The 27,585-nt window shown below is 41.8% G+C and overlaps 10 non-coding genes across 10 annotated transcripts; all 10 read left to right on the top strand.

Annotated features, from left to right (window-relative positions):
- Positions 1 to 2,025: 2,025 nt before the first annotated feature.
- Positions 2,026 to 2,097, top strand: trnap-ugg (transfer RNA proline (anticodon UGG)). Its single transcript has one exon. It is a non-coding gene; the product is annotated as a tRNA-Pro (tRNA).
- A 3,961-nt stretch (positions 2,098 to 6,058) lies between these two features.
- On the top strand, positions 6,059 to 6,130 carry trnap-ugg (transfer RNA proline (anticodon UGG)). Its single transcript has one exon. It is a non-coding gene; the product is annotated as a tRNA-Pro (tRNA).
- Positions 6,131 to 7,397: 1,267 nt separating this feature from the next.
- On the top strand, positions 7,398 to 7,469 carry trnap-ugg (transfer RNA proline (anticodon UGG)). Its single transcript has one exon. It is a non-coding gene; the product is annotated as a tRNA-Pro (tRNA).
- A 5,286-nt stretch (positions 7,470 to 12,755) lies between these two features.
- trnap-ugg (transfer RNA proline (anticodon UGG)) lies at positions 12,756 to 12,827 on the top strand. The gene has a single exon. It is a non-coding gene; the product is annotated as a tRNA-Pro (tRNA).
- A 1,267-nt stretch (positions 12,828 to 14,094) lies between these two features.
- trnap-ugg (transfer RNA proline (anticodon UGG)) lies at positions 14,095 to 14,166 on the top strand. Its single transcript has one exon. It is a non-coding gene; the product is annotated as a tRNA-Pro (tRNA).
- Positions 14,167 to 15,433: 1,267 nt separating this feature from the next.
- On the top strand, positions 15,434 to 15,505 carry trnap-ugg (transfer RNA proline (anticodon UGG)). Its single transcript has one exon. It is a non-coding gene; the product is annotated as a tRNA-Pro (tRNA).
- A 598-nt stretch (positions 15,506 to 16,103) lies between these two features.
- On the top strand, positions 16,104 to 16,175 carry trnap-ugg (transfer RNA proline (anticodon UGG)). The gene has a single exon. It is a non-coding gene; the product is annotated as a tRNA-Pro (tRNA).
- A 2,614-nt stretch (positions 16,176 to 18,789) lies between these two features.
- Positions 18,790 to 18,861, top strand: trnap-ugg (transfer RNA proline (anticodon UGG)). Its single transcript has one exon. It is a non-coding gene; the product is annotated as a tRNA-Pro (tRNA).
- A 1,267-nt stretch (positions 18,862 to 20,128) lies between these two features.
- Positions 20,129 to 20,200, top strand: trnap-ugg (transfer RNA proline (anticodon UGG)). Its single transcript has one exon. It is a non-coding gene; the product is annotated as a tRNA-Pro (tRNA).
- Positions 20,201 to 21,467: 1,267 nt separating this feature from the next.
- Positions 21,468 to 21,539, top strand: trnap-ugg (transfer RNA proline (anticodon UGG)). Its single transcript has one exon. It is a non-coding gene; the product is annotated as a tRNA-Pro (tRNA).
- The last annotated feature ends 6,046 nt before the right edge of the window (positions 21,540 to 27,585 follow it).

The raw sequence follows: 27,585 nt of genomic DNA, 5'->3' as shown, positions 1-27,585 counted from the left end.
GAAATCAAATGTTGAACTAGTAGGCTCGTTGGTCTAGTCGTATGATTCTCGCTTCGGGTGTGAGAGGTCCCGGGTTCAAATCCCGGAAGAGCCCTTTATATGTTATTTGACTAAAACTATGTACAGTGCTCTACTTTACTGCATTGTTGTGACATCTGCATCTAAGACATGTCAACATTAAAATAGACCATTTCTGAATGGCAAAGCAACTTTTTGGACTACAGCTTCGGTTATTGTTTAGAAGCAAGAGATCCCTGGCCCTTTTTTGGGTTAAATTGCCAGCCAAGCCTACATTGACAACAAAAATGTGGATGCTCTGGTAGCTATTACAATAGCGATACCTGTCACAAAGTGAATCGCAACTGCAGACGAGTGAGGGTGAATAAATAATTTGCTGTTAAGCCAGTGTCCACAGAGCATAGATCTAGCACATCTGGCTCTTACATTAGCATGACAAGCCGGGACTGTATTTTCCCTAGCACGTGTGGTACATTACGCTTTCAAGTACAGTCTCCAGGAGTTGAATTGTGTTACTGTCTTTTTAGCCCAAATACCAACTGATTTGTGCATAAGGGCTTGATACATTCATGTGTGTAGTCAAGACTGAGACTGTGCACTAGGCAAAAGAGCCAAAAAAGCCAAAATAAACGCCTCAAAAGGCCAAAATAAGAAAGCAAATCTCGAACTAGTAGGCTTTTTGGTCTAGGCGTATGATTCTCGCTTTGGGTGCGAGAGATCCCGGAAGAGCCCTTTATATGTTATTTGACTAAAACTATGTACAGTGCTCTACTTTACTGCATAGTTGTGACATCTGCATCTAAGACATGTCAACATTAAAATAGACCATTTCTGAATGGCAAAGCAACTTTTTGGACTACAGCTTCGGTTATTGTTTAGAAGCAAGAGATCCCTGGCCCTTTTTTGGGTTAAATTGCCAGCCAAGCCTACATTGACAACAAAAATGTGGATGCTCTGGTAGCTATTACACTAGCGATACCTTTCACTAAGTGAATCGCAACTGCAGACGAGTGAGGGTGAATAAATAATTTGCTGTTAAGCCAGTGTCCACAGAGCATAGATCTAGCACATCTGGCTCTTACGTTAGCATGACAAGCCGGGACTGTATTTTCCCTAGCACGTGTGGTACATTACGTTTTCAAGTACAGTCTTCAGGAGTTGAATTGTGTTACTGTCTTTTCAGCCCAAATGACAACTGATTTGTGCATAAAAGCGTGATACATAGATGTGTGTAGTCAAGACTGAGAATGTGCACTAGGCAAAAGAGCCAAAAAAGCCTAAATAAACGCCTCAAAAGGCCAAAATAAGAAATCAAATCTTGAACTAGTAGGCTCGTTGGTCTAGTCGTATGATTCTTGCTTCGGGTGTGAGAGGTCCTGGGTTCAAATCCCGGACAAGCCCTTTATATGTTATTTGACTAAAATTATGTACAGTGCTCTTCTTTACTGCATTGTTGTGACATCTGCTTCTAAGACATGTCAACGTTTAAACAGACCGTTTCTGAATGGCAAAGCAGCTTGTTGGACTACATCTTCAGTTATTCTGTTATTGTTTAGAAGCGAGAGATCCCTGGCCCTTTTTTGGGTTAAATTGCCAGCCAAGCCTACATTGACAACAAAAATGTGGATGCTCTGGTAGCTATTACAATAGCGATACCTGTCACGAAGTGAATCGCAACTGCAGACGAGTGAGGGTGAATAAATAATTTGCTGTTAAGCCAGTGTCCACAGAGCATAGATCTAGCACATCTGGCTCTTACATTAGCATGACAAGACGGGACTGTATTTTCCCTAGCACGTGTGGTATATTACGTTTTCAAGTACAGTCTCCAGGAGTTGAATTGTGTTACTGTCTTTTCAGCCCAAATGCCAACTGATTTGTGCATAAGGGCTTGATACATTCATGTGTGTAGTCAAGACTGAGACTGTGCACTAGGCAAAAGAGCCAAAAAAAGCCAAAATAAACGCCTCAAAAGGCCAAAATAAGAAAGCAAATACGGAACTATTAGGCTCGTTGGTCTAGGCGTATGATTCTCGCTTTGGGTGCGAGAGGTCCCGGGTTCAAATCCCGGACGAGCCCTTTATATGTTATTTGACTAAAACTATGTACAGTGCTCTACTTTACTGCATTGTTGTGACATCTGCATCTAAGACATGTCAACATTAAAATAGACCATTTCTGAATGGCAAAGCAACTTTTTGGACTACAGCTTCGGTTATTGTTTAGAAGCAAGAGATCCCTGGCCCTTTTTTGGGTTAAATTGCCAGCCAAGCCTACATTGACAACAAAAATGTGGATGCTCTGGTAGCTATTACACTAGCGATACCTTTCACTAAGTGAATCGCAACTGCAGACGAGTGAGGGTGAATAAATAATTTGCTGTTAAGCCAGTGTCCACAGAGCATAGATCTAGCACATCTGGCTCTTACATTAGCATGACAAGCTGGGACTGTATTTTCCCTAGCACGTGTGGTACATTACGCTTTCAAGTACAGTCTCCAGGAGTTGAATTGTGTTACTGTCTTTTTAGCCCAAATACCAACTGATTTGTGCATAAGGGCTTGATACATTCATGTGTGTAGTCAAGACTGAGACTGTGCACTAGGCAAAAGAGCCAAAAAAGCCAAAATAAACGCCTCAAAAGGACAAAAAAAGAAATCAAATGTTGAACTAGTAGGCTCGTTGGTCTAGTCGTATGATTCTCGCTTCGGGTGTGAGAGGTCCCGGGTTCAAATCCCGGAAGAGCCCTTTATATGTTATTTGACTAAAACTATGTACAGTGCTCTACTTTACTGCATTGTTGTGACATCTGCATCTAAGACATGTCAACATTAAAATAGACCATTTCTGAATGGCAAAGCAACTTTTTGGACTACAGCTTCGGTTATTGTTTAGAAGCAAGTGATCCCTGGCCCTTTTTTGGGTTAAATTGCCAGCCAAGCCTACATTGACAACAAAAATGTGGATGCTCTGGTAGCTATTACAATAGCGATACCTGTCACGAAGTGAATCGCAACTGCAGACGAGTGAGGGTGAATAAATAATTTGCTGTTAAGCCAGTGTCCACAGAGCATAGATCTAGCACATCTGGCTCTTACATTAGCATGACAAGACGGGACTGTATTTTCCCTAGCACGTGTGGTATATTACGTTTTCAAGTACAGTCTCCAGGAGTTGAATTGTGTTACTGTCTTTTCAGCCCAAATGCCAACTGATTTGTGCATAAGGGCTTGATACATTCATGTGTGTAGTCAAGACTGAGACTGTGCACTAGGCAAAAGAGCCAAAAAAAGCCAAAATAAACGCCTCAAAAGGCCAAAATAAGAAAGCAAATACGGAACTAGTAGGCTCGTTGGTCTAGGCGTATGATTCTCGCTTTGGGTGCGAGAGGTCCCGTGTTCAAATCCCGGACGAGCCCTTTATATGTTATTTGACTAAAACTATGTACAGTGCTCTACTTTACTGCATTGTTGTGACATCTGCATCTAAGACATGTCAACAATAAAATAGACCATTTCTGAATGGCAAAGCAACTTTTTGGACTACAGCTTCGGTTATTGTTTAGAAGCAAGAGATCCCTGGCCCTTTTTTGGGTTAAATTGCCAGCCAAGCCTACATTGACAACAAAAATGTGGATGCTCTGGTAGCTATTACACTAGCGATACCTTTCACTAAGTGAATCGCAACTGCAGACGAGTGAGGGTGAATAAATAATTTGCTGTTAAGCCAGTGTCCACAGAGCATAGATCTAGCACATCTGGCTCTTACATTAGCATGACAAGCCGGGACTGTATTTTCCCTAGCACGTGTGGTACATTACGCTTTCAAGTACAGTCTCCAGGAGTTGAATTGTGTTACTGTCTTTTTAGCCCAAATACCAACTGATTTGTGCATAAGGGCTTGATACATTCATGTGTGTAGTCAAGACTGAGACTGTGCACTAGGCAAAAGAGCCAAAAAAGCCTAAATAAACGCCTCAAAAGGCCAAAATAAGAAATCAAATCTTGAACTAGTAGGCTCGTTGGTCTAGTCGTATGATTCTCGCTTCGGGTGTGAGAGGTCCTGGGTTCAAATCCCGGACAAGCCCTTTATATGTTATTTGACTAAAATTATGTACAGTGCTCTTCTTTACTGCATTGTTGTGACATCTGCTTCTAAGACATGTCAACGTTTAAACAGACCGTTTCTGAATGGCAAAGCAGCTTGTTGGACTACATCTTCAGTTATTCTGTTATTGTTTAGAAGCGAGAGATCCCTGGCCCTTTTTTGGGTTAAATTGCCAGCCAAGCCTACATTGACAACAAAAATGTGGATGCTCTGGTAGCTATTACAATAGCGATACCTGTCACGAAGTGAATCGCAACTGCAGACGAGTGAGGGTGAATAAATAATTTGCTGTTAAGCCAGTGTCCACAGAGCATAGATCTAGCACATCTGGCTCTTACATTAGCATGACAAGACGGGACTGTATTTTCCCTAGCACGTGTGGTATATTACGTTTTCAAGTACAGTCTCCAGGAGTTGAATTGTGTTACTGTCTTTTCAGCCCAAATGCCAACTGATTTGTGCATAAGGGCTTGATACATTCATGTGTGTAGTCAAGACTGAGACTGTGCACTAGGCAAAAGAGCCAAAAAAAGCCAAAATAAACGCCTCAAAAGGCCAAAATAAGAAAGCAAATACGGAACTAGTAGGCTCGTTGGTCTAGGCGTATGATTCTCGCTTTGGGTGCGAGAGGTCCCGTGTTCAAATCCCGGACGAGCCCTTTATATGTTATTTGACTAAAACTATGTACAGTGCTCTACTTTACTGCATTGTTGTGACATCTGCATCTAAGACATGTCAACAATAAAATAGACCATTTCTGAATGGCAAAGCAACTTTTTGGACTACAGCTTCGGTTATTGTTTAGAAGCAAGAGATCCCTGGCCCTTTTTTGGGTTAAATTGCCAGCCAAGCCTACATTGACAACAAAAATGTGGATGCTCTGGTAGCTATTACACTAGCGATACCTTTCACTAAGTGAATCGCAACTGCAGACGAGTGAGGGTGAATAAATAATTTGCTGTTAAGCCAGTGTCCACAGAGCATAGATCTAGCACATCTGGCTCTTACATTAGCATGACAAGCCGGGACTGTATTTTCCCTAGCACGTGTGGTACATTACGCTTTCAAGTACAGTCTCCAGGAGTTGAATTGTGTTACTGTCTTTTTAGCCCAAATACCAACTGATTTGTGCATAAGGGCTTGATACATTCATGTGTGTAGTCAAGACTGAGACTGTGCACTAGGCAAAAGAGCCAAAAAAGCCTAAATAAACGCCTCAAAAGGCCAAAATAAGAAATCAAATCTTGAACTAGTAGGCTCGTTGGTCTAGTCGTATGATTCTCGCTTCGGGTGTGAGAGGTCCTGGGTTCAAATCCCGGACAAGCCCTTTATATGTTATTTGACTAAAATTATGTACAGTGCTCTTCTTTACTGCATTGTTGTGACATCTGCTTCTAAGACATGTCAACGTTTAAACAGACCGTTTCTGAATGGCAAAGCAGCTTGTTGGACTACATCTTCAGTTATTCTGTTATTGTTTAGAAGCGAGAGATCCCTGGCCCTTTTTTGGGTTAAATTGCCAGCCAAGCCTACATTGACAACAAAAATGTGGATGCTCTGGTAGCTATTACAATAGCGATACCTGTCACGAAGTGAATCGCAACTGCAGACGAGTGAGGGTGAATAAATAATTTGCTGTTAAGCCAGTGTCCACAGAGCATAGATCTAGCACATCTGGCTCTTACATTAGCATGACAAGACGGGACTGTATTTTCCCTAGCACGTGTGGTATATTACGTTTTCAAGTACAGTCTCCAGGAGTTGAATTGTGTTACTGTCTTTTCAGCCCAAATGCCAACTGATTTGTGCATAAGGGCTTGATACATTCATGTGTGTAGTCAAGACTGAGACTGTGCACTAGGCAAAAGAGCCAAAAAAAGCCAAAATAAACGCCTCAAAAGGCCAAAATAAGAAAGCAAATACGGAACTATTAGGCTCGTTGGTCTAGGCGTATGATTCTCGCTTTGGGTGCGAGAGGTCCCGGGTTCAAATCCCGGACGAGCCCTTTATATGTTATTTGACTAAAACTATGTACAGTGCTCTACTTTACTGCATTGTTGTGACATCTGCATCTAAGACATGTCAACATTAAAATAGACCATTTCTGAATGGCAAAGCAACTTTTTGGACTACAGCTTCGGTTATTGTTTAGAAGCAAGAGATCCCTGGCCCTTTTTTGGGTTAAATTGCCAGCCAAGCCTACATTGACAACAAAAATGTGGATGCTCTGGTAGCTATTACACTAGCGATACCTTTCACTAAGTGAATCGCAACTGCAGACGAGTGAGGGTGAATAAATAATTTGCTGTTAAGCCAGTGTCCACAGAGCATAGATCTAGCACATCTGGCTCTTACATTAGCATGACAAGCCGGGACTGTATTTTCCCTAGCACGTGTGGTACATTACGCTTTCAAGTACAGTCTCCAGGAGTTGAATTGTGTTACTGTCTTTTTAGCCCAAATACCAACTGATTTGTGCATAAGGGCTTGATACATTCATGTGTGTAGTCAAGACTGAGACTGTGCACTAGGCAAAAGAGCCAAAAAAGCCAAAATAAACGCCTCAAAAGGACAAAAAAAGAAATCAAATGTTGAACTAGTAGGCTCGTTGGTCTAGTCGTATGATTCTCGCTTCGGGTGTGAGAGGTCCCGGGTTCAAATCCCGGAAGAGCCCTTTATATGTTATTTGACTAAAACTATGTACAGTGCTCTACTTTACTGCATTGTTGTGACATCTGCATCTAAGACATGTCAACATTAAAATAGACCATTTCTGAATGGCAAAGCAACTTTTTGGACTACAGCTTCGGTTATTGTTTAGAAGCAAGTGATCCCTGGCCCTTTTTTGGGTTAAATTGCCAGCCAAGCCTACATTGACAACAAAAATGTGGATGCTCTGGTAGCTATTACAATAGCGATACCTGTCACGAAGTGAATCGCAACTGCAGACGAGTGAGGGTGAATAAATAATTTGCTGTTAAGCCAGTGTCCACAGAGCATAGATCTAGCACATCTGGCTCTTACATTAGCATGACAAGACGGGACTGTATTTTCCCTAGCACGTGTGGTATATTACGTTTTCAAGTACAGTCTCCAGGAGTTGAATTGTGTTACTGTCTTTTCAGCCCAAATGCCAACTGATTTGTGCATAAGGGCTTGATACATTCATGTGTGTAGTCAAGACTGAGACTGTGCACTAGGCAAAAGAGCCAAAAAAAGCCAAAATAAACGCCTCAAAAGGCCAAAATAAGAAAGCAAATGTTGAACTAGTAGGCTCGTTGGTCTAGGCGTATGATTCTCGCTTTGGGTGCGAGAGGTCCCGGGTTCAAATCCCGGACGAGCCCTTTAGATGTTATTTGACTAAAACTATGTACAGTGCTCTACTTTACTGCATTGTTGTGACATCTGCATCTAAGACATGTCAACATTAAAATAGACCATTTCTGAATGGCAAAGCAACTTTTTGGACTACAGCTTCGGTTATTGTTTAGAAGCAAGAGATCCCTGGCCCTTTTTTGGGTTAAATTGCCAGCCAAGCCTACATTGACAACAAAAATGTGGATGCTCTGGTAGCTATTACACTAGCGATACCTTTCACTAAGTGAATCGCAACTGCAGACGAGTGAGGGTGAATAAATAATTTGCTGTTAAGCCAGTGTCCACAGAGCATAGATCTAGCACATCTGGCTCTTACATTAGCATGACAAGCCGGGACTGTATTTTCCCTAGCACGTGTGGTACATTACGCTTTCAAGTACAGTCTCCAGGAGTTGAATTGTGTTACTGTCTTTTTAGCCCAAATACCAACTGATTTGTGCATAAGGGCTTGATACATTCATGTGTGTAGTCAAGACTGAGACTGTGCACTAGGCAAAAGAGCCAAAAAAGCCAAAATAAACGCCTCAAAAGGACAAAAAAAGAAATCAAATGTTGAACTAGTAGGCTCGTTGGTCTAGTCGTATGATTCTCGCTTCGGGTGTGAGAGGTCCCGGGTTCAAATCCCGGAAGAGCCCTTTATATGTTATTTGACTAAAACTATGTACAGTGCTCTACTTTACTGCATTGTTGTGACATCTGCATCTAAGACATGTCAACATTAAAATAGACCATTTCTGAATGGCAAAGCAACTTTTTGGACTACAGCTTCGGTTATTGTTTAGAAGCAAGAGATCCCTGGCCCTTTTTTGGGTTAAATTGCCAGCCAAGCCTACATTGACAACAAAAATGTGGATGCTCTGGTAGCTATTACAATAGCGATACCTGTCACGAAGTGAATCGCAACTGCAGACGAGTGAGGGTGAATAAATAATTTGCTGTTAAGCCAGTGTCCACAGAGCATAGATCTAGCACATCTGGCTCTTACATTAGCATGACAAGCCGGGACTGTATTTTCCCTAGCACGTGTGGTACATTACGCTTTCAAGTACAGTCTCCAGGAGTTGAATTGTGTTACTGTCTTTTTAGCCCAAATACCAACTGATTTGTGCATAAGGGCTTGATACATTCATGTGTGTAGTCAAGACTGAGACTGTGCACTAGGCAAAAGAGCCAAAAAAGCCAAAATAAACGCCTCAAAAGGCCAAAATAAGAAAGCAAATCTCGAACTAGTAGGCTTTTTGGTCTAGGCGTATGATTCTCGCTTTGGGTGCGAGAGATCCCGGAAGAGCCCTTTATATGTTATTTGACTAAAACTATGTACAGTGCTCTACTTTACTGCATTGTTGTGACATCTGCATCTAAGACATGTCAACATTAAAATAGACCATTTCTGAATGGCAAAGCAATTTTTTGGACTACAGCTTCGGTTATTGTTTAGAAGCAAGAGATCCCTGGCCCTTTTTTGGGTTAAATTGCCAGCCAAGCCTACATTGACAACAAAAATGTGGATGCTCTGGTAGCTATTACACTAGCGATACCTTTCACTAAGTGAATCGCAACTGCAGACGAGTGAGGGTGAATAAATAATTTGCTGTTAAGCCAGTGTCCACAGAGCATAGATCTAGCACATCTGGCTCTTACGTTAGCATGACAAGCCGGGACTGTATTTTCCCTAGCACGTGTGGTACATTACGTTTTCAAGTACAGTCTTCAGGAGTTGAATTGTGTTACTGTCTTTTCAGCCCAAATGACAACTGATTTGTGCATAAAAGCGTGATACATAGATGTGTGTAGTCAAGACTGAGAATGTGCACTAGGCAAAAGAGCCAAAAAAGCCTAAATAAACGCCTCAAAAGGCCAAAATAAGAAATCAAATCTTGAACTAGTAGGCTCGTTGGTCTAGTCGTATGATTCTCGCTTCGGGTGTGAGAGGTCCTGGGTTCAAATCCCGGACAAGCCCTTTATATGTTATTTGACTAAAATTATGTACAGTGCTCTTCTTTACTGCATTGTTGTGACATCTGCTTCTAAGACATGTCAACGTTTAAACAGACCGTTTCTGAATGGCAAAGCAGCTTGTTGGACTACATCTTCAGTTATTCTGTTATTGTTTAGAAGCGAGAGATCCCTGGCCCTTTTTTGGGTTAAATTGCCAGCCAAGCCTACATTGACAACAAAAATGTGGATGCTCTGGTAGCTATTACAATAGCGATACCTGTCACGAAGTGAATCGCAACTGCAGACGAGTGAGGGTGAATAAATAATTTGCTGTTAAGCCAGTGTCCACAGAGCATAGATCTAGCACATCTGGCTCTTACATTAGCATGACAAGACGGGACTGTATTTTCCCTAGCACGTGTGGTATATTACGTTTTCAAGTACAGTCTCCAGGAGTTGAATTGTGTTACTGTCTTTTCAGCCCAAATGCCAACTGATTTGTGCATAAGGGCTTGATACATTCATGTGTGTAGTCAAGACTGAGACTGTGCACTAGGCAAAAGAGCCAAAAAAAGCCAAAATAAACGCCTCAAAAGGCCAAAATAAGAAAGCAAATACGGAACTATTAGGCTCGTTGGTCTAGGCGTATGATTCTTGCTTTGGGTGCGAGAGGTCCCGGGTTCAAATCCCGGACAAGCCCTTTATATGTTATTTGACTAAAACTATGTACAGTGCTCTACTTTACTGCATTGTTGTGACATCTGCATCTAAGACATGTCAACATTAAAATAGACCATTTCTGAATGGCAAAGCAACTTTTTGGACTACAGCTTCGGTTATTGTTTAGAAGCAAGAGATCCCTGGCCCTTTTTTGGGTTAAATTGCCAGCCAAGCCTACATTGACAACAAAAATGTGGATGCTCTGGTAGCTATTACACTAGCGATACCTTTCACTAAGTGAATCGCAACTGCAGACGAGTGAGGGTGAATAAATAATTTGCTGTTAAGCCAGTGTCCACAGAGCATAGATCTAGCACATCTGGCTCTTACATTAGCATGACAAGCTGGGACTGTATTTTCCCTAGCACGTGTGGTACATTACGCTTTCAAGTACAGTCTCCAGGAGTTGAATTGTGTTACTGTCTTTTTAGCCCAAATACCAACTGATTTGTGCATAAGGGCTTGATACATTCATGTGTGTAGTCAAGACTGAGACTGTGCACTAGGCAAAAGAGCCAAAAAAGCCAAAATAAACGCCTCAAAAGGACAAAAAAAGAAATCAAATGTTGAACTAGTAGGCTCGTTGGTCTAGTCGTATGATTCTCGCTTCGGGTGTGAGAGGTCCCGGGTTCAAATCCCGGAAGAGCCCTTTATATGTTATTTGACTAAAACTATGTACAGTGCTCTACTTTACTGCATTGTTGTGACATCTGCATCTAAGACATGTCAACATTAAAATAGACCATTTCTGAATGGCAAAGCAACTTTTTGGACTACAGCTTCGGTTATTGTTTAGAAGCAAGTGATCCCTGGCCCTTTTTTGGGTTAAATTGCCAGCCAAGCCTACATTGACAACAAAAATGTGGATGCTCTGGTAGCTATTACAATAGCGATACCTGTCACGAAGTGAATCGCAACTGCAGACGAGTGAGGGTGAATAAATAATTTGCTGTTAAGCCAGTGTCCACAGAGCATAGATCTAGCACATCTGGCTCTTACATTAGCATGACAAGACGGGACTGTATTTTCCCTAGCACGTGTGGTATATTACGTTTTCAAGTACAGTCTCCAGGAGTTGAATTGTGTTACTGTCTTTTCAGCCCAAATGCCAACTGATTTGTGCATAAGGGCTTGATACATTCATGTGTGTAGTCAAGACTGAGACTGTGCACTAGGCAAAAGAGCCAAAAAAAGCCAAAATAAACGCCTCAAAAGGCCAAAATAAGAAAGCAAATACGGAACTAGTAGGCTCGTTGGTCTAGGCGTATGATTCTCGCTTTGGGTGCGAGAGGTCCCGTGTTCAAATCCCGGACGAGCCCTTTATATGTTATTTGACTAAAACTATGTACAGTGCTCTACTTTACTGCATTGTTGTGACATCTGCATCTAAGACATGTCAACAATAAAATAGACCATTTCTGAATGGCAAAGCAACTTTTTGGACTACAGCTTCGGTTATTGTTTAGAAGCAAGAGATCCCTGGCCCTTTTTTGGGTTAAATTGCCAGCCAAGCCTACATTGACAACAAAAATGTGGATGCTCTGGTAGCTATTACACTAGCGATACCTTTCACTAAGTGAATCGCAACTGCAGACGAGTGAGGGTGAATAAATAATTTGCTGTTAAGCCAGTGTCCACAGAGCATAGATCTAGCACATCTGGCTCTTACATTAGCATGACAAGCCGGGACTGTATTTTCCCTAGCACGTGTGGTACATTACGCTTTCAAGTACAGTCTCCAGGAGTTGAATTGTGTTACTGTCTTTTTAGCCCAAATACCAACTGATTTGTGCATAAGGGCTTGATACATTCATGTGTGTAGTCAAGACTGAGACTGTGCACTAGGCAAAAGAGCCAAAAAAGCCTAAATAAACGCCTCAAAAGGCCAAAATAAGAAATCAAATCTTGAACTAGTAGGCTCGTTGGTCTAGTCGTATGATTCTCGCTTCGGGTGTGAGAGGTCCTGGGTTCAAATCCCGGACAAGCCCTTTATATGTTATTTGACTAAAATTATGTACAGTGCTCTTCTTTACTGCATTGTTGTGACATCTGCTTCTAAGACATGTCAACGTTTAAACAGACCGTTTCTGAATGGCAAAGCAGCTTGTTGGACTACATCTTCAGTTATTCTGTTATTGTTTAGAAGCGAGAGATCCCTGGCCCTTTTTTGGGTTAAATTGCCAGCCAAGCCTACATTGACAACAAAAATGTGGATGCTCTGGTAGCTATTACAATAGCGATACCTGTCACGAAGTGAATCGCAACTGCAGACGAGTGAGGGTGAATAAATAATTTGCTGTTAAGCCAGTGTCCACAGAGCATAGATCTAGCACATCTGGCTCTTACATTAGCATGACAAGACGGGACTGTATTTTCCCTAGCACGTGTGGTATATTACGTTTTCAAGTACAGTCTCCAGGAGTTGAATTGTGTTACTGTCTTTTCAGCCCAAATGCCAACTGATTTGTGCATAAGGGCTTGATACATTCATGTGTGTAGTCAAGACTGAGACTGTGCACTAGGCAAAAGAGCCAAAAAAAGCCAAAATAAACGCCTCAAAAGGCCAAAATAAGAAAGCAAATACGGAACTATTAGGCTCGTTGGTCTAGGCGTATGATTCTCGCTTTGGGTGCGAGAGGTCCCGGGTTCAAATCCCGGACGAGCCCTTTATATGTTATTTGACTAAAACTATGTACAGTGCTCTACTTTACTGCATTGTTGTGACATCTGCATCTAAGACATGTCAACATTAAAATAGACCATTTCTGAATGGCAAAGCAACTTTTTGGACTACAGCTTCGGTTATTGTTTAGAAGCAAGAGATCCCTGGCCCTTTTTTGGGTTAAATTGCCAGCCAAGCCTACATTGACAACAAAAATGTGGATGCTCTGGTAGCTATTACACTAGCGATACCTTTCACTAAGTGAATCGCAACTGCAGACGAGTGAGGGTGAATAAATAATTTGCTGTTAAGCCAGTGTCCACAGAGCATAGATCTAGCACATCTGGCTCTTACATTAGCATGACAAGCCGGGACTGTATTTTCCCTAGCACGTGTGGTACATTACGCTTTCAAGTACAGTCTCCAGGAGTTGAATTGTGTTACTGTCTTTTTAGCCCAAATACCAACTGATTTGTGCATAAGGGCTTGATACATTCATGTGTGTAGTCAAGACTGAGACTGTGCACTAGGCAAAAGAGCCAAAAAAGCCAAAATAAACGCCTCAAAAGGACAAAAAAAGAAATCAAATGTTGAACTAGTAGGCTCGTTGGTCTAGTCGTATGATTCTCGCTTCGGGTGTGAGAGGTCCCGGGTTCAAATCCCGGAAGAGCCCTTTATATGTTATTTGACTAAAACTATGTACAGTGCTCTACTTTACTGCATTGTTGTGACATCTGCATCTAAGACATGTCAACATTAAAATAGACCATTTCTGAATGGCAAAGCAACTTTTTGGACTACAGCTTCGGTTATTGTTTAGAAGCAAGTGATCCCTGGCCCTTTTTTGGGTTAAATTGCCAGCCAAGCCTACATTGACAACAAAAATGTGGATGCTCTGGTAGCTATTACAATAGCGATACCTGTCACGAAGTGAATCGCAACTGCAGACGAGTGAGGGTGAATAAATAATTTGCTGTTAAGCCAGTGTCCACAGAGCATAGATCTAGCACATCTGGCTCTTACATTAGCATGACAAGACGGGACTGTATTTTCCCTAGCACGTGTGGTATATTACGTTTTCAAGTACAGTCTCCAGGAGTTGAATTGTGTTACTGTCTTTTCAGCCCAAATGCCAACTGATTTGTGCATAAGGGCTTGATACATTCATGTGTGTAGTCAAGACTGAGACTGTGCACTAGGCAAAAGAGCCAAAAAAAGCCAAAATAAACGCCTCAAAAGGCCAAAATAAGAAAGCAAATGTTGAACTAGTAGGCTCGTTGGTCTAGGCGTATGATTCTCGCTTTGGGTGCGAGAGGTCCCGGGTTCAAATCCCGGACGAGCCCTTTATATGTTATTTGACTAAAACTATGTACAGTGCTCTACTTTACTGCATTGTTGTGACATCTGCATCTAAGACATGTCAACATTAAAATAGACCATTTCTGAATGGCAAAGCAACTTTTTGGACTACAGCTTCGGTTATTGTTTAGAAGCAAGAGATCCCTGGCCCTTTTTTGGGTTAAATTGCCAGCCAAGCCTACATTGACAACAAAAATGTGGATGCTCTGGTAGCTATTACACTAGCGATACCTTTCACTAAGTGAATCGCAACTGCAGACGAGTGAGGGTGAATAAATAATTTGCTGTTAAGCCAGTGTCCACAGAGCATAGATCTAGCACATCTGGCTCTTACATTAGCATGACAAGCCGGGACTGTATTTTCCCTAGCACGTGTGGTACATTACGCTTTCAAGTACAGTCTCCAGGAGTTGAATTGTGTTACTGTCTTTTTAGCCCAAATACCAACTGATTTGTGCATAAGGGCTTGATACATTCATGTGTGTAGTCAAGACTGAGACTGTGCACTAGGCAAAAGAGCCAAAAAAGCCAAAATAAACGCCTCAAAAGGACAAAAAAAGAAATCAAATGTTGAACTAGTAGGCTCGTTGGTCTAGTCGTATGATTCTCGCTTCGGGTGTGAGAGGTCCCGGGTTCAAATCCCGGAAGAGCCCTTTATATGTTATTTGACTAAAACTATGTACAGTGCTCTACTTTACTGCATTGTTGTGACATCTGCATCTAAGACATGTCAACATTAAAATAGACCATTTCTGAATGGCAAAGCAACTTTTTGGACTACAGCTTCGGTTATTGTTTAGAAGCAAGTGATCCCTGGCCCTTTTTTGGGTTAAATTGCCAGCCAAGCCTACATTGACAACAAAAATGTGGATGCTCTGGTAGCTATTACAATAGCGATACCTGTCACGAAGTGAATCGCAACTGCAGACGAGTGAGGGTGAATAAATAATTTGCTGTTAAGCCAGTGTCCACAGAGCATAGATCTAGCACATCTGGCTCTTACATTAGCATGACAAGACGGGACTGTATTTTCCCTAGCACGTGTGGTATATTACGTTTTCAAGTACAGTCTCCAGGAGTTGAATTGTGTTACTGTCTTTTCAGCCCAAATGCCAACTGATTTGTGCATAAGGGCTTGATACATTCATGTGTGTAGTCAAGACTGAGACTGTGCACTAGGCAAAAGAGCCAAAAAAAGCCAAAATAAACGCCTCAAAAGGCCAAAATAAGAAAGCAAATGTTGAACTAGTAGGCTCGTTGGTCTAGGCGTATGATTCTCGCTTTGGGTGCGAGAGGTCCCGGGTTCAAATCCCGGACGAGCCCTTTAGATGTTATTTGACTAAAACTATGTACAGTGCTCTACTTTACTGCATTGTTGTGACATCTGCATCTAAGACATGTCAACATTAAAATAGACCATTTCTGAATGGCAAAGCAACTTTTTGGACTACAGCTTCGGTTATTGTTTAGAAGCAAGAGATCCCTGGCCCTTTTTTGGGTTAAATTGCCAGCCAAGCCTACATTGACAACAAAAATGTGGATGCTCTGGTAGCTATTACACTAGCGATACCTTTCACTAAGTGAATCGCAACTGCAGACGAGTGAGGGTGAATAAATAATTTGCTGTTAAGCCAGTGTCCACAGAGCATAGATCTAGCACATCTGGCTCTTACATTAGCATGACAAGACGGGACTGTATTTTCCCTAGCACGTGTGGTATATTACGTTTTCAAGTACAGTCTCCAGGAGTTGAATTGTGTTACTGTCTTTTCAGCCCAAATGCCAACTGATTTGTGCATAAGGGCTTGATACATTCATGTGTGTAGTCAAGACTGAGACTGTGCACTAGGCAAAAGAGCCAAAAAAAGCCAAAATAAACGCCTCAAAAGGCCAAAATAAGAAAGCAAATGTTGAACTAGTAGGCTCGTTGGTCTAGGCGTATGATTCTCGCTTTGGGTGCGAGAGGTCCCGGGTTCAAATCCCGGACGAGCCCTTTATATGTTATTTGACTAAAACTATGTACAGTGCTCTACTTTACTGCATTGTTGTGACATCTGCATCTAAGACATGTCAACATTAAAATAGACCATTTCTGAATGGCAAAGCAACTTTTTGGACTACAGCTTCGGTTATTGTTTAGAAGCAAGAGATCCCTGGCCCTTTTTTGGGTTAAATTGCCAGCCAAGCCTACATTGACAACAAAAATGTGGATGCTCTGGTAGCTATTACACTAGCGATACCTTTCACTAAGTGAATCGCAACTGCAGACGAGTGAGGGTGAATAAATAATTTGCTGTTAAGCCAGTGTCCACAGAGCATAGATCTAGCACATCTGGCTCTTACATTAGCATGACAAGCCGGGACTGTATTTTCCCTAGCACGTGTGGTACATTACGCTTTCAAGTACAGTCTCCAGGAGTTGAATTGTGTTACTGTCTTTTTAGCCCAAATACCAACTGATTTGTGCATAAGGGCTTGATACATTCATGTGTGTAGTCAAGACTGAGACTGTGCACTAGGCAAAAGAGCCAAAAAAGCCAAAATAAACGCCTCAAAAGGACAAAAAAAGAAATCAAATGTTGAACTAGTAGGCTCGTTGGTCTAGTCGTATGATTCTCGCTTCGGGTGTGAGAGGTCCCGGGTTCAAATCCCGGAAGAGCCCTTTATATGTTATTTGACTAAAACTATGTACAGTGCTCTACTTTACTGCATTGTTGTGACATCTGCATCTAAGACATGTCAACATTAAAATAGACCATTTCTGAATGGCAAAGCAACTTTTTGGACTACAGCTTCGGTTATTGTTTAGAAGCAAGTGATCCCTGGCCCTTTTTTGGGTTAAATTGCCAGCCAAGCCTACATTGACAACAAAAATGTGGATGCTCTGGTAGCTATTACAATAGCGATACCTGTCACGAAGTGAATCGCAACTGCAGACGAGTGAGGGTGAATAAATAATTTGCTGTTAAGCCAGTGTCCACAGAGCATAGATCTAGCACATCTGGCTCTTACATTAGCATGACAAGACGGGACTGTATTTTCCCTAGCACGTGTGGTATATTACGTTTTCAAGTACAGTCTCCAGGAGTTGAATTGTGTTACTGTCTTTTCAGCCCAAATGCCAACTGATTTGTGCATAAGGGCTTGATACATTCATGTGTGTAGTCAAGACTGAGACTGTGCACTAGGCAAAAGAGCCAAAAAAAGCCAAAATAAACGCCTCAAAAGGCCAAAATAAGAAAGCAAATACGGAACTAGTAGGCTCGTTGGTCTAGGCGTATGATTCTCGCTTTGGGTGCGAGAGGTCCCGTGTTCAAATCCCGGACGAGCCCTTTATATGTTATTTGACTAAAACTATGTACAGTGCTCTACTTTACTGCATTGTTGTGACATCTGCATCTAAGACATGTCAACAATAAAATAGACCATTTCTGAATGGCAAAGCAACTTTTTGGACTACAGCTTCGGTTATTGTTTAGAAGCAAGAGATCCCTGGCCCTTTTTTGGGTTAAATTGCCAGCCAAGCCTACATTGACAACAAAAATGTGGATGCTCTGGTAGCTATTACACTAGCGATACCTTTCACTAAGTGAATCGCAACTGCAGACGAGTGAGGGTGAATAAATAATTTGCTGTTAAGCCAGTGTCCACAGAGCATAGATCTAGCACATCTGGCTCTTACATTAGCATGACAAGCCGGGACTGTATTTTCCCTAGCACGTGTGGTACATTACGCTTTCAAGTACAGTCTCCAGGAGTTGAATTGTGTTACTGTCTTTTTAGCCCAAATACCAACTGATTTGTGCATAAGGGCTTGATACATTCATGTGTGTAGTCAAGACTGAGACTGTGCACTAGGCAAAAGAGCCAAAAAAGCCTAAATAAACGCCTCAAAAGGCCAAAATAAGAAATCAAATCTTGAACTAGTAGGCTCGTTGGTCTAGTCGTATGATTCTCGCTTCGGGTGTGAGAGGTCCTGGGTTCAAATCCCGGACAAGCCCTTTATATGTTATTTGACTAAAATTATGTACAGTGCTCTTCTTTACTGCATTGTTGTGACATCTGCTTCTAAGACATGTCAACGTTTAAACAGACCGTTTCTGAATGGCAAAGCAGCTTGTTGGACTACATCTTCAGTTATTCTGTTATTGTTTAGAAGCGAGAGATCCCTGGCCCTTTTTTGGGTTAAATTGCCAGCCAAGCCTACATTGACAACAAAAATGTGGATGCTCTGGTAGCTATTACAATAGCGATACCTGTCACGAAGTGAATCGCAACTGCAGACGAGTGAGGGTGAATAAATAATTTGCTGTTAAGCCAGTGTCCACAGAGCATAGATCTAGCACATCTGGCTCTTACATTAGCATGACAAGACGGGACTGTATTTTCCCTAGCACGTGTGGTATATTACGTTTTCAAGTACAGTCTCCAGGAGTTGAATTGTGTTACTGTCTTTTCAGCCCAAATGCCAACTGATTTGTGCATAAGGGCTTGATACATTCATGTGTGTAGTCAAGACTGAGACTGTGCACTAGGCAAAAGAGCCAAAAAAAGCCAAAATAAACGCCTCAAAAGGCCAAAATAAGAAAGCAAATACGGAACTATTAGGCTCGTTGGTCTAGGCGTATGATTCTCGCTTTGGGTGCGAGAGGTCCCGGGTTCAAATCCCGGACGAGCCCTTTATATGTTATTTGACTAAAACTATGTACAGTGCTCTACTTTACTGCATTGTTGTGACATCTGCATCTAAGACATGTCAACATTAAAATAGACCATTTCTGAATGGCAAAGCAACTTTTTGGACTACAGCTTCGGTTATTGTTTAGAAGCAAGAGATCCCTGGCCCTTTTTTGGGTTAAATTGCCAGCCAAGCCTACATTGACAACAAAAATGTGGATGCTCTGGTAGCTATTACACTAGCGATACCTTTCACTAAGTGAATCGCAACTGCAGACGAGTGAGGGTGAATAAATAATTTGCTGTTAAGCCAGTGTCCACAGAGCATAGATCTAGCACATCTGGCTCTTACATTAGCATGACAAGCCGGGACTGTATTTTCCCTAGCACGTGTGGTACATTACGCTTTCAAGTACAGTCTCCAGGAGTTGAATTGTGTTACTGTCTTTTTAGCCCAAATACCAACTGATTTGTGCATAAGGGCTTGATACATTCATGTGTGTAGTCAAGACTGAGACTGTGCACTAGGCAAAAGAGCCAAAAAAGCCAAAATAAACGCCTCAAAAGGACAAAAAAAGAAATCAAATGTTGAACTAGTAGGCTCGTTGGTCTAGTCGTATGATTCTCGCTTCGGGTGTGAGAGGTCCCGGGTTCAAATCCCGGAAGAGCCCTTTATATGTTATTTGACTAAAACTATGTACAGTGCTCTACTTTACTGCATTGTTGTGACATCTGCATCTAAGACATGTCAACATTAAAATAGACCATTTCTGAATGGCAAAGCAACTTTTTGGACTACAGCTTCGGTTATTGTTTAGAAGCAAGTGATCCCTGGCCCTTTTTTGGGTTAAATTGCCAGCCAAGCCTACATTGACAACAAAAATGTGGATGCTCTGGTAGCTATTACAATAGCGATACCTGTCACGAAGTGAATCGCAACTGCAGACGAGTGAGGGTGAATAAATAATTTGCTGTTAAGCCAGTGTCCACAGAGCATAGATCTAGCACATCTGGCTCTTACATTAGCATGACAAGACGGGACTGTATTTTCCCTAGCACGTGTGGTATATTACGTTTTCAAGTACAGTCTCCAGGAGTTGAATTGTGTTACTGTCTTTTCAGCCCAAATGCCAACTGATTTGTGCATAAGGGCTTGATACATTCATGTGTGTAGTCAAGACTGAGACTGTGCACTAGGCAAAAGAGCCAAAAAAAGCCAAAATAAACGCCTCAAAAGGCCAAAATAAGAAAGCAAATGTTGAACTAGTAGGCTCGTTGGTCTAGGCGTATGATTCTCGCTTTGGGTGCGAGAGGTCCCGGGTTCAAATCCCGGACGAGCCCTTTATATGTTATTTGACTAAAACTATGTACAGTGCTCTACTTTACTGCATTGTTGTGACATCTGCATCTAAGACATGTCAACATTAAAATAGACCATTTCTGAATGGCAAAGCAACTTTTTGGACTACAGCTTCGGTTATTGTTTAGAAGCAAGAGATCCCTGGCCCTTTTTTGGGTTAAATTGCCAGCCAAGCCTACATTGACAACAAAAATGTGGATGCTCTGGTAGCTATTACACTAGCGATACCTTTCACTAAGTGAATCGCAACTGCAGACGAGTGAGGGTGAATAAATAATTTGCTGTTAAGCCAGTGTCCACAGAGCATAGATCTAGCACATCTGGCTCTTACATTAGCATGACAAGCCGGGACTGTATTTTCCCTAGCACGTGTGGTACATTACGCTTTCAAGTACAGTCTCCAGGAGTTGAATTGTGTTACTGTCTTTTTAGCCCAAATACCAACTGATTTGTGCATAAGGGCTTGATACATTCATGTGTGTAGTCAAGACTGAGACTGTGCACTAGGCAAAAGAGCCAAAAAAGCCAAAATAAACGCCTCAAAAGGACAAAAAAAGAAATCAAATGTTGAACTAGTAGGCTCGTTGGTCTAGTCGTATGATTCTCGCTTCGGGTGTGAGAGGTCCCGGGTTCAAATCCCGGAAGAGCCCTTTATATGTTATTTGACTAAAACTATGTACAGTGCTCTACTTTACTGCATTGTTGTGACATCTGCATCTAAGACATGTCAACATTAAAATAGACCATTTCTGAATGGCAAAGCAACTTTTTGGACTACAGCTTCGGTTATTGTTTAGAAGCAAGTGATCCCTGGCCCTTTTTTGGGTTAAATTGCCAGCCAAGCCTACATTGACAACAAAAATGTGGATGCTCTGGTAGCTATTACAATAGCGATACCTGTCACGAAGTGAATCGCAACTGCAGACGAGTGAGGGTGAATAAATAATTTGCTGTTAAGCCAGTGTCCACAGAGCATAGATCTAGCACATCTGGCTCTTACATTAGCATGACAAGACGGGACTGTATTTTCCCTAGCACGTGTGGTATATTACGTTTTCAAGTACAGTCTCCAGGAGTTGAATTGTGTTACTGTCTTTTCAGCCCAAATGCCAACTGATTTGTGCATAAGGGCTTGATACATTCATGTGTGTAGTCAAGACTGAGACTGTGCACTAGGCAAAAGAGCCAAAAAAAGCCAAAATAAACGCCTCAAAAGGCCAAAATAAGAAAGCAAATGTTGAACTAGTAGGCTCGTTGGTCTAGGCGTATGATTCTCGCTTTGGGTGCGAGAGGTCCCGGGTTCAAATCCCGGACGAGCCCTTTAGATGTTATTTGACTAAAACTATGTACAGTGCTCTACTTTACTGCATTGTTGTGACATCTGCATCTAAGACATGTCAACATTAAAATAGACCATTTCTGAATGGCAAAGCAACTTTTTGGACTACAGCTTCGGTTATTGTTTAGAAGCAAGAGATCCCTGGCCCTTTTTTGGGTTAAATTGCCAGCCAAGCCTACATTGACAACAAAAATGTGGATGCTCTGGTAGCTATTACACTAGCGATACCTTTCACTAAGTGAATCGCAACTGCAGACGAGTGAGGGTGAATAAATAATTTGCTGTTAAGCCAGTGTCCACAGAGCATAGATCTAGCACATCTGGCTCTTACATTAGCATGACAAGCCGGGACTGTATTTTCCCTAGCACGTGTGGTACATTACGCTTTCAAGTACAGTCTCCAGGAGTTGAATTGTGTTACTGTCTTTTTAGCCCAAATACCAACTGATTTGTGCATAAGGGCTTGATACATTCATGTGTGTAGTCAAGACTGAGACTGTGCACTAGGCAAAAGAGCCAAAAAAGCCAAAATAAACGCCTCAAAAGGACAAAAAAAGAAATCAAATGTTGAACTAGTAGGCTCGTTGGTCTAGTCGTATGATTCTCGCTTCGGGTGTGAGAGGTCCCGGGTTCAAATCCCGGAAGAGCCCTTTATATGTTATTTGACTAAAACTATGTACAGTGCTCTACTTTACTGCATTGTTGTGACATCTGCATCTAAGACATGTCAACATTAAAATAGACCATTTCTGAATGGCAAAGCAACTTTTTGGACTACAGCTTCGGTTATTGTTTAGAAGCAAGAGATCCCTGGCCCTTTTTTGGGTTAAATTGCCAGCCAAGCCTACATTGACAACAAAAATGTGGATGCTCTGGTAGCTATTACAATAGCGATACCTGTCACGAAGTGAATCGCAACTGCAGACGAGTGAGGGTGAATAAATAATTTGCTGTTAAGCCAGTGTCCACAGAGCATAGATCTAGCACATCTGGCTCTTACATTAGCATGACAAGCCGGGACTGTATTTTCCCTAGCACGTGTGGTACATTACGCTTTCAAGTACAGTCTCCAGGAGTTGAATTGTGTTACTGTCTTTTTAGCCCAAATACCAACTGATTTGTGCATAAGGGCTTGATACATTCATGTGTGTAGTCAAGACTGAGACTGTGCACTAGGCAAAAGAGCCAAAAAAGCCAAAATAAACGCCTCAAAAGGCCAAAATAAGAAAGCAAATCTCGAACTAGTAGGCTTTTTGGTCTAGGCGTATGATTCTCGCTTTGGGTGCGAGAGATCCCGGAAGAGCCCTTTATATGTTATTTGACTAAAACTATGTACAGTGCTCTACTTTACTGCATTGTTGTGACATCTGCATCTAAGACATGTCAACATTAAAATAGACCATTTCTGAATGGCAAAGCAACTTTTTGGACTACAGCTTCGGTTATTGTTTAGAAGCAAGAGATCCCTGGCCCTTTTTTGGGTTAAATTGCCAGCCAAGCTTACATTGACAACAAAAATGTGGATGCTCTGGTAGCTATTACACTAGCGATACCTTTCACTAAGTGAATCGCAACTGCAGACGAGTGAGGGTGAATAAATAATTTGCTGTTAAGCCAGTGTCCACAGAGCATAGATCTAGCACATCTGGCTCTTACGTTAGCATGACAAGCCGGGACTGTATTTTCCCTAGCACGTGTGGTACATTACGTTTTCAAGTACAGTCTTCAGGAGTTGAATTGTGTTACTGTCTTTTCAGCCCAAATGACAACTGATTTGTGCATAAAAGCGTGATACATAGATGTGTGTAGTCAAGACTGAGAATGTGCACTAGGCAAAAGAGCCAAAAAAGCCTAAATAAACGCCTCAAAAGGCCAAAATAAGAAATCAAATCTTGAACTAGTAGGCTCGTTGGTCTAGTCGTATGATTCTCGCTTCGGGTGTGAGAGGTCCTGGGTTCAAATCCCGGACAAGCCCTTTATATGTTATTTGACTAAAATTATGTACAGTGCTCTTCTTTACTGCATTGTTGTGACATCTGCTTCTAAGACATGTCAACGTTTAAACAGACAGTTTCTGAATGGCAAAGCAGCTTGTTGGACTACATCTTCAGTTATTCTGTTATTGTTTAGAAGCGAGAGATCCCTGGCCCTTTTTTGGGTTAAATTGCCAGCCAAGCCTACATTGACAACAAAAATGTGGATGCTCTGGTAGCTATTACAATAGCGATACCTGTCACGAAGTGAATCGCAACTGCAGACGAGTGAGGGTGAATAAATAATTTGCTGTTAAGCCAGTGTCCACAGAGCATAGATCTAGCACATCTGGCTCTTACATTAGCATGACAAGACGGGACTGTATTTTCCCTAGCACGTGTGGTATATTACGTTTTCAAGTACAGTCTCCAGGAGTTGAATTGTGTTACTGTCTTTTCAGCCCAAATGCCAACTGATTTGTGCATAAGGGCTTGATACATTCATGTGTGTAGTCAAGACTGAGACTGTGCACTAGGCAAAAGAGCCAAAAAAAGCCAAAATAAACGCCTCAAAAGGCCAAAATAAGAAAGCAAATACGGAACTAGTAGGCTCATTGGTCTAGGCGTATGATTCTCGCTTTGGGTGCGAGAGGTCCCGGGTTCAAATCCCGGACGAGCCCTTTATATGTTATTTGACTAAAACTATGTACAGTGCTCTACTTTACTGCATTGTTGTGACATCTGCATCTAAGACATGTCAACATTAAAATAGACCATTTCTGAATGGCAAAGCAACTTTTTGGACTACAGCTTCGGTTATTGTTTAGAAGCAAGAGATCCCTGGCCCTTTTTTGGGTTAAATTGCCAGCCAAGCCTACATTGACAACAAAAATGTGGATGCTCTGGTAGCTATTACACTAGCGATACCTTTCACTAAGTGAATCGCAACTGCAGACGAGTGAGGGTGAATAAATAATTTGCTGTTAAGCCAGTGTCCACAGAGCATAGATCTAGCACATCTGGCTCTTACATTAGCATGACAAGACGGGACTGTATTTTCCCTAGCACGTGTGGTATATTACGTTTTCAAGTACAGTCTCCAGGAGTTGAATTGTGTTACTGTCTTTTCAGCCCAAATGCCAACTGATTTGTGCATAAGGGCTTGATACATTCATGTGTGTAGTCAAGACTGAGACTGTGCACTAGGCAAAAGAGCCAAAAAAGCCAAAATAAACGCCTCAAAAGGCCAAAATAAGAAAGCAAATGTTGAAATAGTAGGCTCGTTGGTCTAGTCGTATGATTCTCGCTTCGGGTGTGAGAGGTCCTGGGTTCAAATCCCGGACAAGCCCTTTATATGTTATTTGACTAAAATTATGTACAGTGCTCTTCTTTACTGCATTGTTGTGACATCTGCTTCTAAGACATGTCAACGTTTAAACAGACCGTTTCTGAATGGCAAAGCAGCTTGTTGGACTACATCTTCAGTTATTCTGTTATTGTTTAGAAGCGAGAGATCCCTGGCCCTTTTTTGGGTTAAATTGCCAGCCAAGCCTACATTGACAACAAAAATGTGGATGCTCTGGTAGCTATTACACTAGCGATACTTTTCACTAAGTGAATCGCAACTGCAGACGAGTGAGGGTGAATAAATAATTTGCTGTTAAGCCAGTGTCCACAGAGCATAGATCTAGCACATCTTGCTCTTACATTAGCATGACAAGCCGCGACTGTATTTTCCCTAGCACGTGTGGTACATTACGTTTTCAAGTACAGTCTTCAGGAGTTGAATTGTGTTACTGTCTTTTCAGCCCAAATGCCAACTGATTTGTGCATAAAAGCGTGATACATAGATGTGTGTAGTCAAGACTGAGAATGTGCACTAGGCAAAAGAGCCAAAAAAGCCTAAACAAACGCCTCAAAAGGCCAAAATAAGAAATCAAATCTTGAACTAGTAGGCTCGTTGGTCTAGTCGTATGATTCTCGCTTCGGGTGTGAGAGGTCCTGGGTTCAAATCCCAGACAAGCCCTTTATATGTTATTTGACTAAAATTATGTACAGTGCTCTTCTTTACTGCATTGTTGTGACATCTGCTTCTAAGACATGTCAACGTTTAAACAGACCGTTTCTGAATGGCAAAGCAGCTTGTTGGACTACATCTTCGGTTATTCTGTTATTGTTTAGAAGCGAGAGATCCCTGGCCCTTTTTTGGGTTAAATTGCCAGCCAAGCCTACATTGACAACAAAAATGTGGATGCTCTGGTAGCTATTACAATAGCGATACCTGTCACGAAGTGAATCGCAACTGCAGACGAGTGAGGGTGAATAAATAATTTGCTGTTAAGCCAGTGTCCACAGAGCATAGATCTAGCACATCTGGCTCTTACATTAGCATGACAAGACGGGACTGTATTTTCCCTAGCACGTGTGGTATATTACGTTTTCAAGTACAGTCTCCAGGAGTTGAATTGTGTTACTGTCTTTTCAGCCCAAATGCCAACTGATTTGTGCATAAGGGCTTGATACATTCATGTGTGTAGTCAAGACTGAGACTGTGCACTAGGCAAAAGAGCCAAAAAAAGCCAAAATAAACGCCTCAAAAGGCCAAAATAAGAAAGCAAATCTTGAACTAGTAGGCTCGTTGGTCTAGGCGTGTGATTTTCGCTTTGGGTGCGAGAGGTCCCGGGTTCAAATCCCGGACGAGCCCTTTATATGTTATTTGACTAAAACTATGTACAGTGCTCTACTTTACTGCATTGTTGTGACATCTGCATCTAAGACATGTCAACATTAAAATAGACCATTTCTGAATGGCAAAGCAACTTTTTGGACTACAGCTTCGGTTATTGTTTAGAAGCAAGAGATCCCTGGCCCTTTTTTGGGTTAAATTGCCAGCCAAGCCTACATTGACAACAAAAATGTGGATGCTCTGGTAGCTATTACACTAGCGATACCTTTCACTAAGTGAATCGCAACTGCAGACGAGTGAGGGTGAATAAATAATTTGCTGTTAAGCCAGTGTCCACAGAGCATAGATCTAGCACATCTGGCTCTTACATTAGCATGACAAGACGGGACTGTATTTTCCCTAGCACGTGTGGTATATTACGTTTTCAAGTACAGTCTCCAGGAGTTGAATTGTGTTACTGTCTTTTCAGCCCAAATGCCAACTGATTTGTGCATAAGGGCTTGATACATTCATGTGTGTAGTCAAGACTGAGACTGTGCACTAGGCAAAAGAGCCAAAAAAGCCAAAATAAACGCCTCAAAAGGCCAAAATAAGAAAGCAAATGTTGAAATAGTAGGCTCGTTGGTCTAGTCGTATGATTCTCGCTTCGGGTGTGAGAGGTCCTGGGTTCAAATCCCGGACAAGCCCTTTATATGTTATTTGACTAAAATTATGTACAGTGCTCTTCTTTACTGCATTGTTGTGACATCTGCTTCTAAGACATGTCAACGTTTAAACAGACCGTTTCTGAATGGCAAAGCAGCTTGTTGGACTACATCTTCAGTTATTCTGTTATTGTTTAGAAGCGAGAGATCCCTGGCCCTTTTTTGGGTTAAATTGCCAGCCAAGCCTACATTGACAACAAAAATGTGGATGCTCTGGTAGCTATTACACTAGCGATACTTTTCACTAAGTGAATCGCAACTGCAGACGAGTGAGGGTGAATAAATAATTTGCTGTTAAGCCAGTGTCCACAGAGCATAGATCTAGCACATCTTGCTCTTACATTAGCATGACAAGCCGCGACTGTATTTTCCCTAGCACGTGTGGTACATTACGTTTTCAAGTACAGTCTTCAGGAGTTGAATTGTGTTACTGTCTTTTCAGCCCAAATGCCAACTGATTTGTGCATAAAAGCGTGATACATAGATGTGTGTAGTCAAGACTGAGAATGTGCACTAGGCAAAAGAGCCAAAAAAGCCTAAACAAACGCCTCAAAAGGCCAAAATAAGAAATCAAATCTTGAACTAGTAGGCTCGTTGGTCTAGTCGTATGATTCTCGCTTCGGGTGTGAGAGGTCCTGGGTTCAAATCCCAGACAAGCCCTTTA

The sequence above is a fragment of the Brachyhypopomus gauderio genome, unplaced genomic scaffold, assembly GCF_052324685.1.
Source record: "Brachyhypopomus gauderio isolate BG-103 unplaced genomic scaffold, BGAUD_0.2 sc111, whole genome shotgun sequence".
Taxonomy (NCBI): Eukaryota; Metazoa; Chordata; class Actinopteri; order Gymnotiformes; family Hypopomidae; genus Brachyhypopomus; species Brachyhypopomus gauderio.
This window is presented reverse-complemented; position numbering and strand designations above follow the sequence as displayed.